The following is an 18,171-nucleotide window of genomic DNA, read 5'->3' as shown; positions in this document are numbered from 1 at the left end:
CTGCACTAGCGCCATTACATGTGTATCCTTTCTTTAAGATGGTCCGGATCTGTACACAGGAGGCTGAGTGATTCCGGGATTTCCTGGTTTATGATGTCCGTGACAATCTGGACACGTGAGTGATGAGGGGGCTCGATATAAAAAGAGATTATGAACAGGAGCGGAATATACGCCGATGAATGTCTGTATAAACGCCGCAAATGTCGGAAGGGTGCTTGCACTGTTTGTATATATTTTTTGTCATTTTCCTCAATAAAGTTTATTTTGGAAAAAATACGACTGTCGGGCCAAATTCATTGGTGCCGTTTGTGAAAAGCCGTTTCCCAGCTATGTCCCAGGCCACCCATTCCCAACCCGGGAATGCATCATTTCTTGCCGCTCTGTCAGGTTGTCTCTGTGGCGCAATCGGTCAGCGCGTTCGGCTGTTAACCGAAAGGTTGGTGGTTCGAGCCCACCCAGGGACGCTCGTGATATTTTGCTATGCATGTCGTTGACAGCTAAGTAACAGCTCTCTACGGCTGCCGCCCCACTCTGCTCTTTGTGAGCCTTCCTGCGGTGTAACAGGTGTAACTATGCCGCACAGACAGCATCTTTGGAGAGAAGGAATGGGTGACGTTTCATGTCGAGACCATTCTTCAGACTTGGAAAGAGAAAGGGAAACGGGAGATATAGACATTAATGTAAAGGATATGGAAAAAATGATTGAAAATTAAGCAACAAAGGAACGATGATAATGGAAACAGGCCATTGTTAACGGTTAGCTAGTGAAGAACGAGAACTTGGTGCGAATTGTGTGGGGGAGATAAGAAGAGGGAGGGACTGCAGGGGTTATATGCAGTCGTCAATTTAACGGAGATAGAGTTCGGGGAAAGGGGCAGCAGGGATCGGGTACGTCGAACAGGGATTGTTCGACGTACCGGACAAAGAGGCAGGCATAGATGGGGTCCATGCGGGTGCCCATAGCTACGCCTTGGACTTAGAAGAAGTGGTAGGAGTCGAAGGAGAGGTTGTTAAGGGTGAGAACCAGCTTCGCAAGGCAGAGTAGAGTGTCCGTAGCGGGAATGGGTGGTTCTGCGGTCGAGGAAGAAACGGAGGGCTTTAAGGCCTTCCTGTAGGGGGGGTTAGAGTGACTGAACGTCCATAGTAAAGATGAGGGAGTAGAGACACGAAAAGTGGAACTCATTAAAGAGGCGAAGGGCGTGAGAGATAGCTTGGACGTAGGTCGGAAAAGATTGGACCAGGGGAATAGAGTGGAGTCGATGTACGTGGATATAATTTCAGTGGGACAGGAACAGGAAGAAACAATGGGTCTGCCATTGTTTATGAATTTTTGTTCATGGATTTTGGGGAAAAGATAAACCCGGGTTGTGCGGGACTAGTTGAAGATCGGAATGGACATGATATTCCTGCATCTGTTCTGCATGGCTATATTGCACATATCAGTGCATACGGACGGGGCAATTGCCAGACCGGAATGGAGGAGAAGTGAGGTGGGATATTCCACGGGGTAAAGAGGGGAAACTGCTGGTGATGGACTGACTTCTTGTGGTGTAGAAGCACTAAACATCGTAAATAAACGGTTTACTTTATTCAGGCATGATAGGCTCGAAATACATGCACGTTGGTCCTCTAACACAAAGTTGTTGTTGCCTGCCGCGGGACTGTTGCCACGTGGGCTCGAGTTGAGCTCTTGCTGAGATGGCAGGACACTCACCCGAAGAGAGAAGAGAGCTGGTCAGCTCGAAGTGAGAGAGAGAGGAAGAGGGAGATGAGTAAGTGGGCCGCCACAGAACCCGCGTCGAGCCGGAGGCAGGAACACGAGCAGGCAGACAAAACGCTGACTCGTAAACTTACAGGCAGTCGATAAAAGGGACGGAGCACGCTCACCTACTACCGGAATGTGCGCAAGTATGGTCGAGGCGGCTCCAGCTGGGGGTTGAGACCAGGTACGTGCGGTCAGGGGAGGCAGAGGAGGCAGAGCTTCATCTGTCATACACCAATGAAAATAGATGTAACGAAAAGTAAAAAAAATTATAATAAAATATTATAAATATAAAGATTTGCCACGGATCTCTGTTATAAATGTCATTTCTGTATGGAACCAGTCATTTTTATAGTCAAAATCGCCAAATTGCGGAGCTCCGCTGCGAAAACGGGGAGACGAGAGATGAGGCAGCGATATGCGGAGCCTACCCCCTGATTGCGGAACCGCTCAGGAACTGGGTGGAGCGCGGGCAATAAACGTGTGCCTATTACTATCTCTCTGTATGTCACAAATGTAATGTTTGTAGACCCCTTCGTTCCATGTCCTCGCCTTCCATAGTCCCGGTAACTTATTTTACGTATAAATATATTAAATTTAGTCTCGCTGGTCTCGTCATAAAACTGATATGATGAAGCGCAAGGGGAGGAAGCGATCACATCTGCCTCCCTGAGGGAGGCGTGTCTTGAGCCCAGAGGAGGGAGAGCGAACATCAATTACGTAGGCTCAGCCCACGGAATTGACGCTGCCTCGTTCTCCCTCCGTGTTATCGAGCTTCAGCAGCGGCGGCGCAATACTGGATTCCACCACTGGCGGCGCTGACTTTCCAGCCGCGGGCGGCGCTGACCTTAACATCGCAGAGCCTAGGATTTCTCGCCGAGGTCGGCAGCGTTTAATCTCCGCCCATCGTTGAATCTCGTCGTCAAATCGAGAGAGTTTATTGTCATGTGTCCCAGATATGACAATGAAATTCTTGCTTTGCTTCAGCACAACAGAATATAGTAGGCATGAATACAGAACTGATCAGTGAGTCCATAATACCATTATATAAATATATACGCACATCAATAAATATGCAGATACAGTGCAAATAAACAGATAATGGCATGTTAATGTTCAGAGATTTGTTACAATTGAGTTTAATAGCCTGATGGCTGTGGAGAAGAAGCTGTTCATGAACCTGGACGTTGTAGTCTTCAGGCTCCTGTACCTTCTAGCAGACGGCAGCGGGGAGATGAGTGAGTGGCCAGGATGGTGTGGGTCCTTGATGATGCTACCAGCCTTTTTGAGGCAGCGACTGCGATAGATCCCCTCGATGGAATGGAGTTCAGAGCCGATGGGGCAGTGTTTACTACTTTTTGTAAAATTTACCGCTCCTGGGCGCTCAAGTTGCCGAACCAAGCCACGATGTAACCGGTTGATGTAAACGGGAATGTGGGTCCCCATCCCACTCCTTTCAAAGTCCACAATCAGTTCCTTGGTTTTGCTGGTGTTGGGGACCAGGTTATTGTGCTGCCACCATTTGGTCAGTCGGTCGATCTCTCCTCTATACTCTGACTCGCCGCCATCAGTGATACGTCCCACAACAATGGTGTCGTCGGCGAACTTGATGATAGAGTTCGCACTATGACCAGCTACACAGTCATGAGTATAGAGTGAGTACAGCAGGGGGCTGAGCACGCAGCCTTGAGGTGCTCCTGTGCTGATTGTTATCGAGGCTGACACATTTCCACCAATACGAACAGATTGTGGTATGTGAATGAGGATGTCGAGGATCCAATTGCAGAGAGATGCGCAGAGATCCAGATCTGAGAGCTTGTTAACCAGCTTGGAGGGGATGATTGTATTAAATGCCGAGCTGTAATCAATTACTAACAGCCTGGCATATGAATTGTTGTTGTCCAAGTGGTCCAGAACGGAGAGGAGAGCCAGCGAGATCGCATCCACCGTTGATCTGTTGTGGCGGTAGGCTAACTGGTGGGTCCAGGTTTTTGTCAAGGTAGGAGATGATTTGCGCCATGATCAACCTCTCAAAGCACTTCATCACCACCGACTTTAGTGCCACTGGTCGAATGGCGTTGCGGCACGTCACCTTGTTCTTCTTGGTTACCGGTATAATGTATTCACTTTTATAGCAGGTGGGAACATCAGACCTCAGAATTGGGAGGTTGAATATGTCCGTAAAAACTCCAGCCAGTTGGTCCACACAGGTTTTTAGAACACGACCTGGAATACCATCAGGTCCAGCCGCGTTTCGAGGGCTCACCGCTCTGAACGATTTTCTGATGTCGGCCTCTGTGACTGAGACTGAAATACCATCACATCGAATGGGGGCTCGAGAAGGCACATCAGTGTTTCTCTCATCGAAGCGTGCGTAAAACGCATTGAGCTCATCAGGGAGTGATGTTTCACCGACATTCGAGCAACCTCTTCATTTTGCCTTGTAGGAGGTGATGGCATTCAGGCCCCGCCACAGCTGCCGAACATCTGTCTCATCCTCCAGCTTGGAGCAGAAGTCCCTTTTGGCCTTTTTGATGGCCATACCCAGGTCTCCTCAGATACTAGCCAGTGCCGCCCGAGCCATTGACCTCATCGCACGTGGGAACGAAGCGGCCCACGGGCGCAGTCGATTCTCCGGCAGTGTGCCATCCCGAGTAATGTTGATGGGTGGTAAGGAGACCAACGTAAAAGCCACAGAACGGACGAGGTACAGATCAATCACGTCGACCAGCATGCGATCGTATCCTGAGAAAGACGTCGGCAACAACGCAAATACAACAACACAGAAATATCAATAAACTAATATTGTGCTGGACCACATTCTGTTTACAGTTATTAATGCCACCTGCTGGATGTTCAGGTCCCTACAGCTTTGAGTTACCTTTCCTGTTAGGCAGGAAGTTGTCATAAACCAGGAAGCCCAGCCCAGGGAGAGTACCGCATGGTGTAGACTGTCATTCCTGTGCGTAATCTATTGCCTTCCTACCGCACCAGTTTGTTAGACGAATTGTCTGTGAGTAATTATGTTTGTGTAACAGCATCATTATACGTTATTGTGCAGGATTGCTATTATTAACACAGTTAAGAATGTTTCATGTGCCCTGGCTGTTTTCTGACATAACAACACTGTATTTAGTGGTGGCAACATAGTTTATGTTGCTATATCAAATGTATAACGTTACTAAATATGCGGTTTCCCTTTCTGCTTGTAAGTTACAATTACACAGTTGAATACAGTAAAGAATCAACGACATCTCGTGTCTACGGGTCTTTATTGGATTAATTATTTAACTTGCTAGATAGCTGGATAGGGACATTCAGCGAGTCCATTATAAATATCAATATTAAGTTTGGTGATTGCACTATACAATGGAAGAAAAAAAACTACAGTGAGCAAACATACAGCAAAGTCCAAAGTGGTCAGATGCCGAAAGTTCTATGGTTCAAATCAAGCTGGGTAGGACGGGAAACCAAGGTTCGAATTGTCCAATGTAGGATAATGAGCTGTGCTTAAAACTGAAGGCTGTAGTGACGACATCCGAAGTGAGGTGGCGTTGTTGACGGCCGTCGGGCTGCAGAGGCAGCATCCAGCCGGAAGGTAGCGCTGTTGACCGCGTGCGTCGCTTCCGGTCGGCCGCGGCTGCCATTTTTGCAGTCCATGTGGCGGCAATGTGGGAGTAGGCCGCGGCGGCCCTTTTGGCAGCCGATCGAGGCGGCGTTTACAGGCGGCCAACCTAGACGCTTCCCGGATGCGTACGGAGCGGTCGGCATCGACGGGCCTCGCCCCACCGCTGCAGGTAGGGAATCTACCCACCGTCGCCGGTGTCGTCGGAGACCGGCTGCGCTGCCGCGCCCCGGGCGGAGACTGGAAGCTGCCGAGGAATTCGGCGCGGGACCGCCGATGCACGACTGGCCGAGGCTTCACCCCGCTGCTGGGCTGACCACAGCCCGACTGGACAGGCAGCCAGCAGCCGGGGATCGTCGCGGTCCGCGGCGGTGAGGAGCAGAAGGATGTCTACGGGCAGCCGCTCCAGGTAGGCCCGCTCTACATCGGGAGGCTAAGCATTGAGCAGCGGCCGGCCGAGTGTCGGGTAGCTGACGGCCGGTGGTCGGTGGGCGGCTCCGGAGGGAAAGCGAGGGCCGTTCCCTCTCCGTTCCCGGGGCCTGCGGGCGGCGGTGTAAGTGATACTGGGAGCTCCGGTGGGTAGCAGCTGGAGGGGGAGCGACGACAAAGGCGGCTTTTCAGCCCCGGTAGGCGGCTCCGGGCTGGTCATGCGGGAGAGATTGGCGACCGTCAAACAAGGCCGGGAACGCGCCCATTGGCCCGGGTGGCCTGCGGCTGCTGAGACATATTTTTGACATTGACTGCCCAAAAGTAAAACAAAAAAATTGGTAAAACTAATCCTCCTTTGGTTTTCAATTTGCATAAGTGTTTTTTGCTTATTCTATGGTTCTTATAATCCCAAATAAAACTTGTCACTATAGAATCAACTTTTTAAAAGTTTTTTTGGGGAGACATATCGGTATTGATTGAAAAAGGTATACCAATTGCGGAAGGAAAATCATTTTTATAGCATTAATTCTACCGAGCATTGAAATGAGAAGTATTTTCCTATATTGAATATTCTTATGCAATTTATTAAGTAAAGGCATGAAATTTGATTTAAATAAACATAGAAACATATAAATTAGGTGCAGGAGTAGGCCATTCGGCCCTTCGAGCCTGCACCGCCATTCAATATGATCATGGCTGATCATCCAACTCAGTATCCCGTACCTGCCTTCTCTCCATACCCTCTGATCCCCCTAGCCACAAGGGCCACATCTAACTCCCTCTTAAATATAGCCAATGAACTGGCCTCGACTACCCTCTGTGGCAGGGAGTTCCAGAGATTCACCACTCTCTGTGTGAAAAAAGTTCTTGTCATCTCGGTTTTAAAGGATTTCCCCCTTATCATTAAGCTGTGACCCATTGTCCTGGACTTCCCCAACATCGGGAGCAATCTTCCTGCATCTAGCCTGTCCAACCCCTTAAGAATTTTGTAAGTTTCTATAAGATCCCCTCTCAATCTCCTAAATTCTAGAGAGTATAAACCAAGTCTATCCAGTCTTTCTTCATAAGACAGTCCTGACATCCCAGGAATCAGTCTGGTGAACCTTCTCTGCACTCCCTCTATGGCAATAATGTCCTTCCTCAGATTTGGAGACGAAAACTGTACGCAATACTCCAGGTGTGGTCTCACCAAGACCCTGTACAACTGCAGTAGAACCTCCCTGCTCCTATACTCAAATCCTTTTGCTATGAAAGCTAACATACCATTCGCTTTCTTCACTGCCTGCTGCACCTGCATGCCCACTTTCAATGACTGGTGTACCATGACACCCAGGTCTCGCTGCATCTCCCCTTTTCCTAGTCGGCCACCATTTAGATAATAGTCTGCTTTCCTGTTTTTGCCACCAAAATGGATAACCTCACATTTATCCACATTATACTGCATCTGCCAAACATTTGCCCACTCACCCAGCCTATCCAAGTCACCTTGCAGTCTCCTAGCATCCTCCTCACAGCTAACACTGCCCCCCAGCTTAGTGTCATCCGCAAACTTGGAGATATTGCCTTCAATTCCCTCATCCAGATCATTAATATATATTGTAAATAGCTGGGGTACCAGCACTGAGCCTTGCGGTATCCCACTAGTCACTGCCTGCCATTGTGAAAAGGACCCGTTTACTCCTACTCTTTGCTTCCTGTTTGCCAGCCAGTTCTCTATCCACATCAATACTGAACCCCCAATGCCGTGTGCTTTAAGTTTGTAAACTAATCTCTTATGTGGGACCTTGTCGAAAGCCTTCTGGAAGTCCAGATACACCACATCCACTGGTTCTCCCCTATCCACGCTACTAGTTACATCCTCGAAAAATTCTATAAGATTCGTCAGACATGATTTACCTTTTGTAAATCCATGCTGACTTTGTCCAATGATTTCACCACTTTCCAAATGTGCTGCTATCCCATCTTTAATAACCGACTCTAGCTGTTTCCCCACTACCGATGTTAGACTAACTGGTCTGTAATTCCCCGTTTTCTCTCTCCCTCCCTTCTTAAAAAGTGGGGTTACGTTTGCTACCCGCCAATCCTCAGGAACTACTCCAGAATCTAAAGAGTTTTGAAATATTATTACTAATGCATCCACTATTTCTGGAGCTACTTCCTTAAGTACTCTGGGATGCAGCCTATCTGGCCCTGGGGATTTATCGGCCTTTAATCCATTTAATTTACCCAACACCACTTCCCGGCTAACCTGGATTTCACTCAATTCCTCCAACTCCTTTGACCCGCGGTCCCCTGCTATTTCCGGCAGATTATTTATGTCTTCCTTAGTGAAGACGGAACCAAAGTAGTTATTCAATTGGTCCGCCATATCCTTGTTCCCCATGATCAACGCACCCGTTTCTGACTGCAAGGGACCTACATTTGTTTTAACTAATCTCTTTCTTTTCACATATCTATAAAAACTTTTGCAGTCAGTTTTTATGTTCCCTGCCAGTTTTCTTTCATAATCTATTTTTCCTTTCCTAATTAAGCCCTTTGTCCTCCTCTGCTGGTCTCTGAATTTCTCCCAGTCCTCCGGTATGCTGCTTTTTCTGGCTAATTTGTACGGATCATCCTTCGCTTTGATACTATCCCTGATTTCCCTTGTTATCCACGAATGCACTACCTTCCCTGATTTATTCTTTTGCCAAACTGGGATGAACAATTTTTGTAGTTCATCCATGCAGTATTTAAATGTCTTCCATTGCATATCCACCGTCAACCCTTTTAGAATTAATTGCCAGTCAATCTTGGCCAATTCACGTCTCATACCCTCAAAGTTACCTTAAGTTCAGAACCATTGTTTCTGAATTAACAATGTCACTCTCCATCCTAATGAAGAACTCAACCATATTATGGTCACTCTTGCCCAAGGGGGCGCGTACAACAAGACTGCTAACTAACCCTTCCTCATTACTCAATACCCAGTCTAAAATAGCCTGCTCTCTCGTTGGTTCCTCTACATGTTGATTTAGATAACTATCCCGCATACATTCCAAAAAATCATCTTCCTCAGCACCCCTGCCAATTTGATTCACCCAATCTATATGTAGATTGAAGTCACCCATTATAACGGTTTTGCCTTTGTCGCACGAATTTCTAATTTCCTGTTTGATACCATCTCCAACTTCACTACTACTGTTAGGTGGCCTGTACACAACACCCACCAGCGTTTTCTGCCCCTTAGTGTTTCGCAGCTCTACCCATACCGATTCCACATCCTGCAAACTAATGTCCTTCCTTTCCATTGCGTTAATCTCCTCTCTAATCAGCAACGCTTCCCCAACTCCTTTTCCTTTCTCTCTATCCCTCCTGAATATTGAATATCCATGGATGTTCAGCTCCCAGCCTTGGTCACCCTGGAGCCATGTCTCCGTGATCCCAACTATATCATAGTCATTAATAGCTATCTGCACATTCAACTCATCCACCTTATTACGAATGCTCCTTGCATTGAGACACAAAGCCTTCAGGCTTGTTTTTACAACACTCTTACCCCTTATACAATTTTGTTGAAAAGTGGCCCTTTTTGATTTTTGCCCTGGATTTTCCGGCCTGCCACTTTTACTTTTCACCTTGCTACCTATTGCTTCTACCCTCATTTTACACCCCTCTGTCTCTACGCTCACACATTTAAGAAACCCTTTCCCTTTAACTCCATCCTCCACTAGCCCATTCGACACCCCACCCCCCTTATTCAGTTTAAAACCACCCGTGTAGCAGTGGCAAATCTGCCTGCCAGAATGCTGGTCCCACACCTGTTAAGATGCAATCCGTCCCTTTTGTACAGTTCCCCCATACCCCAAAACAGATCCCAGTGATCTAAGAATCTAAATCCCTGTCCTGTGCACCAGTTCCTCAGCCACACGTTCAGGTCCCGTATCTCCCTGTTCCTGCTCTCGCCAGCACGAGGAACTGGAAGCAAACCGGAGATAACAACCCTGGAGATCCTGCTTTTCAGCATTTTTCCGAGCTCTCTAAAGTCACGCTGCAGAATATTCATCCCCTTCTTTCCGACATCGTTTGTGCCGACATGCACTACCACTTCCGGATGTTCACCTTCGCCCTTGAGGATTTTCTGCACTCTGTCCGTGACATCCTGGATCCTGGCACCAGGAAGGCAGCACACCATCATCGCATCCCGTCTGTTGCCGCAGAAACCCCTGTCCGTACCTCTCACAATGGAGTCTCCTACTACAATGGCGTTGCCTGCCTTAGGCCTTTTTGGTTTTGGCTCAACAGCCCTATTCGCATCACAAGCCAGTCCGCCGCCCAGTGTAAACACCTCTTCTGTCCCGACAGCTTCTAAGTGGGTGAACCTGTTCACAAGAGGTACAATACCCGGGGACGTTGGCATTCCATGCTTCCCTCCCGTTCTCACTGTCTCCCACCTTCTCTCTTCCAGTACCTTAGGTGTAACAATCGTACTGTAGGACTTGTCGAGGAACGACTCCGTTTCTCGGACGAACCGGAGGTCATCCACTTGCTTCTCCAGTTCCCCAACACGGCCCTTCAGGAGCTCTACCTGGATGCACTTTTCGCATTTGTAGCAGCCAGAGGCACCAGCGGTGTCCTTGACCTCCCACATACTGCAAGCATCACACTGAATAAGCTTGCCTGACATCTCATTCTTTCGTCTCTCCCTCTGCAGTGTTTTGCGTAGTCTCCTCTCCTCAGCCTCCTCTCCGAAGACTCTCGACCCAAAGACTCACACTTTTCTCACAGGGCACTTGACTCTCGAGCCAAAGACTCACACTTTTCTCACAGGGCACTTCCCTCACAAGACCGCTCACTCACTGCCGCTCCCTAAGAGCAGTCTTACTTAAATTGACTGATAAATTGCCTGATTTACCAATTTACAAACCAAATTCCTCAGTTTTCCCAGCACTGACTCACTTCTCTCCTCCCACTTGGGCTAGAGCCAATCAGTCGTATCTCTTGCTAAACTCCTCTTGCTGCTGCTGTTGTTGCTCCCAAAGCTACAGCAGTTACAGCTAAAGAAGTATATTTCCTGGTCACATAAATTCCTAAAAATGTAATTTTTTAATAGACTATTCTAAAAGGTGATTGTTGCAATATGTATAAATTAGGTTCCGTTATTGGCATAATCTCACATTTATTCCAATTAATTCTATATCCTGAAAATAAAACAAATTGAGTTATAAGATTTAACATGCTTGGAATGCTGATTTATGGGTTTGTAATATACAGTGATACATCATCTGCATATAGAGAGATTGTATTAACTGTATTTTTAGTATTATACCCATATATTTCTATATGTGCTCTAACACTTTCTGCTAGTGGTACAATAGCAAGGGCGAATAATAACGGGAATAATGTTATATGTTTCTATAAGATCCTCCCTCATCCTAAATTCCAGTGAATACAAGTCTAGTCTTTTCAATCTTTCCTCATATGAAGACCCGCCAATCCTGGGATCAATCTCGTGAACCTACGTCGCACTGACTCAATCACAAGGATGTCCTTCCTCAAATTAGGAGACCAAAACTGTACACAATACTCAAGATGTGGTCTCACCAGAGCCCTATACAACTGCAAAAGAACCTCGTTATTCCTCTTCTGAAATCCTCTTGTCAGGAAGGCAGTGTCCTGCAGCCCCGTCAATGGCAGACCGAAGGGAATTCTCTCACCGCACGGAGCGCACAGTCTCGAGCAGGACGCCTGTCCCCGCCTTGCATCGTGGTTGGTATTCAATTAGATATTAGGTATTGAATTAGGTATTCAATCAATACCTAATATTGCATGTTTCCGGCACTTTCTAGCATTAGATCACGATCAGTCGTCCTTCCCCGAGTCTGGGATCAATACTGTCCTCGTCCCTCTTAGGACATACGGATCACATCCACTGCAATATGCCCTTGGTCGAGCGCGGCAGTCGTGGACCGACATGAAATGCATTGGGGTCTCCCAGAGCAGGTGCTAATCCTGACGACTACGGCTGTATTAATCCGCGGAAATAAGTATTTATTTACACAAATTTCATAGTCACCAATGTCTCCAAAAAAAACTCACATTATCTTAACCATATAACAATGACAGCAATGAAACAGGCCACCTTGGCCCTTCTAGTCCTTGCGAACACTTACTCCCACCTAGTCCCATCTACCTGCACTCAGACCATAACCCCCCATTCCTTTCCCGTCCATATACCTATCCAATTTATTTTTAAATGATAAAATCGAACCTACCTCCACCACTTCCACTGGAAGCTCATTCCACACAGCTGCCACTTTCTCAGTAATGAATGAATCTCTTTATTGTCATTGCACATGGTACAACGAAATGTAAAAGCCAATCCCACGGTGCGATTCACAAGAGCAATTTTAAATGTATAAGAAAAGGTAAAAATATATACATATAAAAAAAATAAAAAATAAATAAAATAACAATTACAGATAAATAACAATATCAGCTGAGGTAGAACCATTCAGTTGAATGTGTGTGTTATTTCTTATTTTGCATTGTTAAGTTCACGTATGGCTATGGGGTAGTAGCTGTCTCTGAGTCTGTTTGTTCGAGTTTTGAAAGACCTGTACCGTCTGCCAGAGGGCAGCAGGTGGAACCGTTTGTGTCCAGGGTGGGAAGGGTTCTTCAGGATGTTGGCTGCCCTGCCAAGGCAGCGAGAGCTGAAGATGTCCTTCAGGGAGGGCAGTGGGCAGCCAGTGATTTTTTGTGCGGTGTTGCTGACCCTTTGAAGGGCTCTCCAGTCCGCTGTAGAGCAGCTGGCATACAACGTGGTTATACAGTACGCCTGCACACTCTCGATGGAGCAGCGGTAGAAGGACACCAGCAGCTTCTCCTCCAGGTTGTTTTTCCTGAGGATTCTCAGAAAATAGAGTCGCTGCTGGGCCTTCCTGACTGCCGTGTGGTGTTTGTAGTCCAGGAGAGATCCTCCGTAATTTGTGTGCCCATGAATCTGAAGTTTGAGACCCTTTCCACACAGTCCCCATTGATGAATAGGGGTTTGGTGGCTGCACTGTTCTTACGGAAGTCTATGATAATTTCCTTTGTTTTTGTGGTGTTTAGGATGAGGTTGTTGTCTGAACACCACGCTGCCAGTCTTTGGACTTCCTCCCTGTGGGCTGTCTCATCTCCTCCTGAGATACGTCCAACCACAGTCATGTCGTCCGCAAACTTGACGATGGTGTTGGTGGAGTGGGCGGGGGCACAATCGTGGGTGTAGAGGGCGTAGAGGAGGGGGCTCAACACACAGCCCTGTGGGGAGCCGGTGCTGAGTGTGATGGGGGTGGAGAGTTGATGGCCCAGTCTGACGGTCTGTGGGCGGTTAGTCCTTGACCCAGAGGCAGATGGGTTGGGAGAGTCCTGAATCCATGAGTTTGGTGCCCAATCTGCTGGGGATGATGGAATTGAAGGCGGAGCTAAAGTCAATGAAAAGCATCCTCACATAGCTCCCCTGGTGTTCGAGGTGGGTCAGTGTAGTGTGAAGCGCAGTGGCGATGGCATCCTCAGTGGACCTATTTGCTCTATAGGCAAACTGGTGTGGATCGAAGGTGGGCGGGAGGCTGGCTGTGATGTGCTGCTGGACCAGCCTCTCGAAACACTTCATGATGACTGGTGTGAGAGCGACCGGTCGGCAGTCGTTAAGGCCGCTGATAACAGGCTTTTTTGGTAGTGGGATGATTGTGGCAGACTTCAGGCACGGTGGGACGATGGATTTGGACAGGGACAGGTTGAAGATTTTCGTGAAGACCTCGGAGAGCTGGTCTGCACATTCCTTCAGAACCCTTCCTGTCACGCCATCCGGGCCGGCAGCCTTCCTCGGGTTCACCGCCCTGAGCACCCGCCTCACTTCATGCTCCTGCACAGTGAAGGTGTAGTTGTTGTTGTTAGGGGCTGGTGGGAGAATGGTGACGAGCTCTTCTGGTTTTGCCTCGAAGCGAGCAAAGAAGCAGTTCAACTCCTCTGCCAGTGAGGCGGCGCCGTCGGCCGTCGTGCTGTTGCTGGGCTTGTAGTTGGTGATGTGCTGGATGCCCTGCCACACCCGCCGTGAATCGTTGTTGTTAAAGTGGTCCTCTATCTTCCTCTTGTGGGCTGCCCTGGCATCCCTGATGTATTTCATCAGGTTGGCTCTAGCAGCGCTGTACAGGGCTCTGTCGCCAGACCTGAAGGCGGTGTTGCGGTCATTGAGGAGAGTTTGGACCTCTTTTGTCATCCACCGCTTCTGGTTGGGGTACACCCGGATGAGTTTGTCGACGGTGACGTTGTCAACACAGTTCTGGATGTAAAAGAGTACCGTGGATGTGTACTCCTCCAAGTCCTGATTTCCAAAAATGTCCCAGTTTCTCCTTTCAAATCAGTCCTGTAGCTGTGAGGAAGCTCCTTCAGGCCAAGTTTTAACAGTCCTGGTGGTGGGTTGAGCTTTTCTCCTGAGGGGGGTGTATGCTGGTGCTAAGTGACTGGATAGGTGATCCGACTGGCCGAAGTGTGGTAGTGGTGTGGCTCTAAACCCCTTCTTGATGTTTGAGTAGGCCTTGTCTGATGTATTTTCTCCCCTGGTTGCACATTTGATGTGTTGTTCAAACTTGGGGAGAGCTGATTTTAAGTGTGCGTGATTGAAATCACTAGCTATGATATGGGTTGCTTTGGGGTAGGTGTTCTCTTGTTTGCTGATAGCGCTATGGAGGTAGCCTAGGGCTATGCTAGCATTAGCATCCGGTGGGATATACACAGCTGTAACTATGACCACGGTAAACTCACGTGGAAGGTAGAAAGGCCTGCATCTAACTATCAGGTACTCCAAATCAGCAGAACAGTGTCTGTCTATGATTGTGGTATTTGTGCACCAGTTGTTGTGAACGTAGATGTATAACCCCCCTCCTTTGCTCTTACCGGAGTCTTTGTTTCTATCCCAGCGAAATGCTGTGCGGCCTGCTAGCTCAATGGCTCCGTCCGGTACAAGTGCGTGTAGCCACGTCTCTTTTATTAGCAGAATGCAACTGTCCGCGATGAATTTGTTTGCGGCGACCTGTAGTCTTAGTTCGTCCATTTTGTTGGTGATAGATCTGGCGTTGGCGAGAATGATGCTGGGTAGCGATGGTTTATGTGGTTGTTGCCTAGCCTAGCGAGTAGCCCGGACCGGCGACCACGCTTTTGCTTCCTGTGCCTCCTCCGTCTCCGGCGTTTGCTGGAGCCGACAACAATCCACGGAGAGCCCGGTGTCCTGGCTATCTCCTCCGGTATGTTGCGTGAATGCAGAAAACACACTTAACTGCCTGTTTACACTGTAATCCGATAATCAGAAGATCCTGTCGGATGAAGGTAAGATTCGCACTACAAAACGTAACATTGTCAAACAGACATACAAACTAAAACACACAAAAAAATGCACCGAAAGGGAGAGCTTCGAGCCGCTGCGACTGTGCGCGACGCCATCTTGGTGTTCAAGAAGTAAAGAAGTGCCCCTTCATGTTACCCCTAAACTTCCGTCCCTTAGATCTCAAATCATGTCCTCTTGTTTCAATCTTCCCTACTTTCAACGGAAAAACCTTATCTACGTCAACTCTGTCTATCCCTCGCATAATTTTAAACACCTCTATCAACCCCCCTTAACCTTCATCCTCTCCAAAGAATAAATACCAAACTTGTTCAACCTTTCTCTGTATCTTAGTTGCTGAAACCCTGCCAACATTCTAGTTAATCTCCTCTGTACTCTCTCTATTTTGTTGACATCTTTCCTATAATTTGCCTACCAAAATTATACACCATACTCCACAATTGACCTCACCAATGCCTTGTACAATTTTAACATTACAACCCAACTTCTACACACAATGCTCTGATTTATAAAGGCCAGCACATCAAAAGGTTTCCTTACCACCCTATCTACATGAGATTTCACCTTCAGGGAACAATGCACAATTATTCCTAGATCCCTCTATTTAACTGCATTCCTCAATTCGCTACAAATTACCATGTACGTCCTATTTTGATTTGTCCGTCCAAGATGTATCACCTCACACTTATCAACATTAAATCCATCTGTCATCTTTCAGCCCACTTTTCCAAATTACCTAAATCTCTCTGTAGACTTTTAAAATCTACTTCATTATTCACAACACCACCTATCTTAGTATCATCTACATACTTATTAATCCAATTTACCACACCAGCATCCAGATTATTGATGTACATGACAAACAATAGTGGACCCAACATACATCCCCGAGGTATCCCTCTAGTCACCGACCTCCAACCTGACAAACAGCCATCCACCATTATTCTCTGTCATCTTCCATACAGCCACTGTTTAAGCCATCTTTCTACTCCTTACTAAACATTCTTAAACAACCTTACTTCCTAATTGAACCTTGTCAAAGGCATTACTGAAATTCATCTAGACAACATCCACCACTTTATAATCAATGTCCCTAATAACCTTCAAAAAATTCAAGATTGGTCAAACATGACCTTCTAATCACAAATCCATGATAATTCTTCCTAATCCTACCCTATTTATCCAAATTCTTATATATATTATCTTTAAGTATCCTTTCCATTAATTTGCCCACCACTGATGTCAAACAACGTTCTTGTTAAAACTCTACTCTTTTCTCACTTCTTTGTCCTCCTGTTCACTTACCTCAGGGCTATTATCTATTCGTACCTGCGGGACAGCCCTCATGTAATGATTGAAATGGTACCAGGTATATCAACCTTCTACCTGGACATCGGTCGGTGGTTTGGACAACTCATACATACACGTTGTCTTGAGGTTTAAAGGGTCTTTCTTCCTGGTCCACCTCCAACTGCTTTTACTTTACCTGTTCATAAATAGACTTGTATATCATAATTAACTGTTGCATATACGTCTTAAATTCTATCTCTAATTGGTCCAAACTCGGTCCCTTGTAAGGACCTCTCCAGTGTGCCACCTACATAGGTCGGCCAATAAACATCTCATGTGGTGTTATGTGGGTTATTCGGTTAGTTTGCATGCAACATCTCTTCAGTGCCAATGGCAGGGCATCGGTCCAATTCAACTTTGTAATTACACAAATCTTATTTATATTAACCTTCAATGTTCCATTTATTATTTCCACCATGCCCGTGACTGCAGGTGTTACACACCCACATCTGTGTTTTACTCTTAGGGCCTGTATCGCCAACTTGACTACTCCCTAAATGAAAACAATCCGTTGTCACAGCTGATTTCTGTAGGTCTACCAAACCTCTTAATAAACCTTATTCATCATAAACGACACTACAGTGCTCATACCCAAATCTATACAAAGTTACCCTAGACGTAACAACAGCTTATCATCCTCCAGATGCTGTTCTGGCTGCTTCGTCTGCACTTTAATTTACCTTCTTATGTGCTTAATATTTAATGACAGCTAGTACCCCTGACTTCAATATTGCTCTTATCAGGTCTAACTTTACTGCTAACGTTTGGTTTCCGTTGCGTTTCTCAAAGCCTTTCTATTTCCCTACTACTCTAAACATAAGGCAAACTCCATAATCATATGCTTAGTCGGTATAAACTTCATCATTCTCACTTTCCCTCATGTCACATGCTTCTCTTAAAGCTTTAATTTCTGCCAACTGAGCTAAGCAAGGTTACAGGTTTCTAATTTAATTACCTTAAAGTCTAATTCATCCGTATACACCATTTCAAACCCTACATACTTGCTATTATGATCCCTTTTAACAATAAACATTCACAAACAAAGCCTTTTTGTCTCCATCATTCCAAAGTTCTAACTGTAAAACGTTCTTTAGGCTTGTTTGTCCTTCTTCCTTCATTATCTTTCTTCATGTCGTCACAATTTCAACATATTTTCCAATCTAGTCTGAACTATATCCTGCCTTTCCCAATGTCATCATCCTCTGTCCTACATTCTGAATTTTTTTAGACTTAAAATGTCTCTCCCTCGTACATTGCTTCTCACTTGTGGAACAAACCAACAAATCATGCACATCATCAAATACTTTCTAAGGGTACACTTTCCAACTCTGCCTTTATCATCTGATTAAAACATGGGGCTAGTATTCAAAACCCTACCTCATCCTAGCCTTTCTTGACATCCTCCTTTAAATCCCTCCCTTCCTTGGGGACCCCAGTCCTATTAGGGCTTATATCCTGATTAAATTCACTCCTGATAGGACATTTTGAGGAAACGCTCCCCCAAAGACATTTATTATTGGCATGTAATTCTCTGGACCTGCTTGGTTTTGTCATAGGACTCACTTGTGTCAGTTCATCACTTATTTCAGTCTTTTCAACCAGGTCCGTTGTTATTGACAACATTGTCTTTCTTTTTTCACGCACTTT

At 46.5% G+C, this 18,171-nt stretch overlaps 1 non-coding gene across 1 annotated transcript; it reads left to right on the top strand.

Moving 5' to 3' along the window:
- The first annotated feature begins 390 nt into the window (after positions 1-390).
- On the top strand, positions 391-464 carry trnan-guu. Its single transcript has one exon. It is a non-coding gene; the product is annotated as a tRNA-Asn (tRNA).
- The last annotated feature ends 17,707 nt before the right edge of the window (positions 465-18,171 follow it).

The sequence above is a fragment of the Amblyraja radiata genome, chromosome 37 (genome assembly GCF_010909765.2).
Source record: "Amblyraja radiata isolate CabotCenter1 chromosome 37, sAmbRad1.1.pri, whole genome shotgun sequence".
Classification (NCBI taxonomy): domain Eukaryota; kingdom Metazoa; phylum Chordata; class Chondrichthyes; order Rajiformes; family Rajidae; genus Amblyraja; species Amblyraja radiata.
This window is presented reverse-complemented; position numbering and strand designations above follow the sequence as displayed.